Source organism: Polistes canadensis, unplaced genomic scaffold, assembly GCF_001313835.1.
Source record: "Polistes canadensis isolate GaletaPanama2010 unplaced genomic scaffold, ASM131383v1 scaffold_134, whole genome shotgun sequence".
Taxonomy (NCBI): Eukaryota; Metazoa; Arthropoda; class Insecta; order Hymenoptera; family Vespidae; genus Polistes; species Polistes canadensis.
In genome coordinates this window covers 298,107-304,183 of record NW_014569681.1, presented here as the reverse complement: position 1 = coordinate 304,183, position 6,077 = coordinate 298,107, and positions in this window count along the sequence as shown.

Below are 6,077 nucleotides of genomic sequence, written 5' to 3'. Positions count from 1 at the left end.
ACACGATATATATATATATATATATATATATGTTAAAAATTCCAACAGCTTTCGCCCTGGTTCTTCTCAGAATAAAAGCGCTAACGTAATATCACGTGAATGAGAAAATAACGATCGTATTCTATGGAAAGTCTTATCTACCAGGATTAAACGGAAACCTGTCTTTTGTCGAATGATGATTCACTCTTCGAGGAAGATGATCCAGCGAGTATATATATGTATTATACTGTTATATTTGAATAAATAGGCATATTAGTCTTAATTACATTGCACTCAATTTCTTTGTCTTATTACCACATTTCCTCAATCCTAATAATTATTATTATATTCAATTGATATCCAGATTAATTTGTGGAAAGTTTTTTTTTTTTTTGTTAAAATAAATATAATAGGGCAAAATGATTATTATTTTTCCTATAAGAGTTCGTATCGAAGATGGATAAACTTATCGTCGAAATTTATTTTTGTCATTTTTTTTTTTTTGCAAATTTATTTATTAAGCAAATCACGTACGATAATATTTAACATGTTTTTTTTTTCTTTTTTTTTTTTCTTTAAGGAAGATAAAGAAACGTAAAAAATCTTTCTGAGTTGCAGGTGTATTACCCAGTTACCTACTTGCAATTATCACGATTACATTTCTGCGACCAGTCAGTCGGTCATCCGCAAATCGTACTCGAATGATCTTTGCCCTAAGCGTGAAATCGAAAATACGCAGACTCATTGTTCTTACCTCGGATGGTATTTTATTCCTCGTTCCATTAATCGATGCTTATTTTTTTGTTCCAATGATCTTCCTTGCAAGGAAATGTCAAAGAGAGAGAGTGAGTGAGAGAGAAAGAGAGAGAGAGAGAGAGGTTCGTGTTAGAAAATAGAAAATTGTTACAACGCGACTACGATCTTTATCTCTTCGTATATTTTTTTTTTTCTCTCTTTTTCACTTTTTTTCCTTTTATATCCTCTCACAGGAAATTTATTTATTCAATTACAAAAGAAGGTCACATCGTATACCAGTCTCAAACGACTCAATATTTCCATTCTGCATTTATAATAAGAATAAAAATATATCCTTTTCTATAATGTCTTATATTACGTAACCGATATACGCGAGTAAAAACACGTTTATAGGAAATACTACGAACGAATAAATCTGCAAAGTCAAATAAAATCTTTAAGGAAAATATATCTCTTAAATACTAAACCGAAATAATTTAGTATGCAAGAAACGATTTAAGTAAACGTCAGGACGGATCGTTTAAAAGCGTATTAGTAAAATCGAAGTGTTTGTTATTCCGAACGCGCGTATCCTTTTATTTTTATTTATTTATTTATTTATTTTGTTTTTTTATTATTTCTTCGCGATGCAACACGACGAGTAAAGTAGTATCTTTATGCGCACGAACGAGATTGATTTTTTTTTTTATTTTTTCTTCCAATACCAAATACGTTTTACGTTATTTTTCTTTCCCACATATATTTTTAGTAAGAATATCTTATATCCCAAGTGTAAGTGCGTGCGTGCGTGCGTGCGTGTGTTGTGTTGTGTGGTTTGGTTAAATTAATGCGGACAAGTTGAGTCGTCATTTTTTCTATTAACGCGTGGACGCGTGTAAACGTCCAGATGAAAGATTCGATAACGGAGAAGTGGTAATATACTGTTGAAAAAAAAGGGAACAGGAAAGAAAGAGTGGGAGTAGTAGAGGGCGGGGAGTAGGGGAACGAGGGAAAAAAAGGGAGTATGCATATAGAACGTTCAAAAAATTAGCAATTACAAGTTTCGCGCATTAGCATACGAGAAGAGGCGTTCGTTCGTTCGTTCTCACAAAGAAACGTCTCGGAGTTTAATAGCTTCTGCATGAAAGCAGAAATTCATGAAAGATCGATGCGCCTCGTTTTATTTCTCCCTCCCTCCCACCCTCGCCACCAAAAGAAAAAGAAAAAAGAAAATTCCTTTCAGTGGAGACAAAGAATGGAAAGAGAAAATGAAACGAAACGAAAAAAAAAAAAAATAAAGGACGAAAATTTATTTTAAACGAGTTGGGTATGGGGGAAAAGACACAAACAAAAATCAAGCCGAAAAAAAATATGAAAAAGAAAAGAAACAAAAAATATAAAAGAATTAAAATAAAAATGTCAATATAATATAATTCAAATATAAAAATAAATAAATCATTCTTATTTTTTATATTCGAATTAAAGAAAAATTAACATATTTTTTCTTATCATTTACTTTTTCGTTATATTAAATTCGTATTTAATCGAAAATTGTCAAAATTGTTTAATGCAAAATGAAATTTATATAAGTAAGCCAATAACGATAAGCGGTAACGATCAAAGGTAACCCATTTTAATTCGGTCGCAAGATTTACGTTCGTACGAATAACGCGATTTTATTTTAACTCGACCGTACTTTCTCGTGAAGGAAAAAGATATTGAGAAGGGGTGGGAAGAGGAAGAGGAGGGAGAGGGGGGGGGCGGGTTAGGGAGAATCACATTGCATTCGATTTAATGATACTCTTCTGAATTTGGGTCTCATCTCTCTTTTACTCGTTCTCTCGTTTCTTTCTCGTTTGTTTTCATTTAAAGATTGAACGAATCGATGTTTTCCTCTCTTTTTCGAATTACGTCGATCTCGATGATTTACGTGAAATCTTGCGGTTTGAACTAACAACAACAACAACAACAACAAAAGAAGGAAGAAAAAATACTGGCCAATATCTGAATAAAAAAATAAATGAATCGAATTAGTAACACAAATTTTTGTACCCTCTTATCAAAATGAATCTTAGGGGAGGATAGTAAATGAACTATGAAGAAGAATAAGAAGAAGAAAATGGTGGAGGAGGAGCAATATGTTAAATTAATATACGTCGGAATACGAAAGAATAATTGAAGATCGTCTCGGTTATGATTTACGATAATGCCGGCAGCCCATTCTACCGGACACTTATAACCGTGTGTATTATATCTACGTATGATACATTTGTATATACACAATGCATCCATGCATGCATATATAATCATATATATATATATATATGAAAGTAGGCGTGTGCGTGCACATATAAGTTACGAAGTATATAACAGAACGAAGATCGTAATGTCATTTGCACCATGCACCGAGGACCCGTTATCTTTATCACGTGTATTTTCTACAATGTTTTAAAGTAGCGTTGTTACGTAACTCCCGTAACTGTACATACAAGAAACGAAGAATACCGGTACGGGTGGTAAAACTTTATAATTTTTTTTTTCTTTTACTTTGTTTTTTTTTATTAGAAATGTTCTTTATTTCTTTTTTTTCTTTTTATTCTACCCGCACAAACAAACGAAACAATAATCCGTTGTTTCGTTCCTTCAGCAATGTAGAGGAAACTGTTCTACGTGTGGCCGCTATAATGAAATCTTTATTTCCCCCCCTAGCCCCACCCCACTCACCACTTCGTTTTCAAACGAATTATTTGCATATAAACGAAATTGAAAATAAATAAATAAATGAAATATTCAAGATTAATAATAACTAATCGTCTTGTTCATTCCTCTCCTATGCGTATATAAACGTATTCGAAATTAGATAACCGCAAGAGACAAGACCGGTTTACAAGCATTAACGATCGATAATTTCTCTTCCTACTACGTAACTCTTGTAGTTCTACGCAATTTGTTTTTTTCTTGTTTTTTCTTTTTTTTTTTCTCGTGAAAATTTCATTCATCGATAAAATATATATCGCGCGGACGGGTGTATTTAAAGTTAATATAAAAAAAAAAAATAAGTTTCGAATATTAATTGGACTTATTTAGTAATTATGAAGTGAGAAGACAAATATATATCCCAGCCTGTGTTTTTTTTTTTTATTTCTCATAGATCTTTACACAATTTTTACATTTTTTATTAGCCACCACTGATTATCTCGAGGTGTGAATATTATTTTTTTTATATTATTTTATACACTTTTAAAATTATTATTATCCATAAAACTTATGACCTTAATTCTTTCTCATAATACTCGTACTCATCCCTTTTCGAAAAAAAAAAAAAACGATTAATCTATTAGAAAAGGTCTTCTTATAAAGTTGATCTGTGTTATAGAAAGTATACTTTAAATTAACAAGAGTTAAAAAAAGTTATCAGATTTGTCTAGTGACACTCGTTGATGCGAATGATCGTAAACTGTGACAAGAAACAAAGAATAGATTTTATTCGTTGAATGTCACCTTGATTCGCGAGATAAAAAAAAAATAGAAATAAAATAAAGAGAAAAAGAGAGACAGGAAAGGAAGTACTTTGGTAGCTGTACACGAATACTCGGTCAAGAATACACGTACACGATGTTACATGTGCACTACATGCATATTTTTAATAATACCGACGACAAAGTCGCTTGGGACCTAAAAGAGCTTGTCGTGTAAAGAGAACCTCGTGTAATACCTCGGGATATTTAGTTCATAAACAATTTTGACCTATTTTCTCGTTAAATTTATCTACAATAAAATCATATTTTACAACGAAGAAAATCTTCCGTTAATATTTTATTCGAATAAAAATTACCCCTTTTTTCTTTTGTCTTAAACGATTATTTTTATATATATTTCACATTCGTATTATATATTATATAAAACATTTTATATATATTATATATATATAGACATATATATTATATAAAACATTTTATATATATTATATATATTATAAAACAATAATAAACAATTTTCTCTTTTATTTCATAATTTAATTCACGTACTGTCATTGATCATCGTATGTTCAATTATATTTAAAACGACAAAATTGTTCATCAATGATGATGATGATGATAATAATATCGTAAGAATGATATACGAATATATTTATGCATGTAAAACAAAAACAAACAAAAATGTAGAATGACATTTTTCATACTCGCGTGTACTTTCTTTCGAACTATTATGTCAGTCAAATACGGAATATAGGCTATGGGCGTGATGAGAAAGGTCTTTCCTTTAGAAATACCCCCCCCCCCGTTCATGAAAAATCTCACGCGAATAATGAAAGAAAATAAAGAAAATAAAAGAAAGAAAGAAAGAATGAAAGGAAGAAAGAGAAGGACGAGGAGACGAATTAAAATTCGCACGATGCATTTAGCAAGCACGAGGATCGTGACATTAATACGACTTGGCTTATGCGAGGGAAACTTTCACCACTGTGCATTATGCGTTCCCTTCTTCTTCTTCTACGTCTTCTTCTTCTTCTTCTTCCTATTCTTTTTTCTCACTTTTCTACACGCCGTGTCATTAATACCATCTCGTATGCATCGTTTTACCGACATCGTCCGATTCGCGTTCAATTTCCTTTTACCCTTTTTGCGGTTTCTCTTTTCTTTATTTGCCATACAAACTCTCTCACATAAAATGTGTGTTCAATTAAATATAATAATAATTTATTTATTTAAATTATATATTATATATATTATATATATTTTAATTATTAATTATATATTATATAAATATGTATAACCTAAGCGGGAGGAGGGGGGGGGGAATATAATTGAAATAAATAATAAAAGGAAAGGGATAAAAAAGAAAACAAAGAACGATATGTTGATTAACATCGATAATATTTTACAACTAATGTTTATCTCATGCTAATTTAGAAATTTGTCAAGAAAGATAAATAAATCCTTGTTTCTACTCTCCCTCTCTCTCTCTCTCTCTCTCTTGCTAACAGGTACAACGAGAAATGAGATATCATTAACATTTCCAACAAGGTATCTATGTATATATTACGAAATGATGATATTAAACACAATAACACTCTCATTTTTCTTTCCCTTCCTTATTTTTACTTTTCATTTGTATTATTTTACTTAAGTTAGTTTCGTCCTTCATTCCGACAATTTACTTTAAATTCATCGCTCGGAACGTCGCGTTTGCATAATTGAACGAAAAAGTAAAAAGGAAACAAAGAAAAAGCCATACACTTTGTATAATCGTTCGGGTTATTAAAACGATTGTCTTTTAGAATTCAAACGAAATATCATGCAACTAATTCGTCAACGTTAAATATAATTATTATTACGATTATATTTAAAAATTCGATCGAA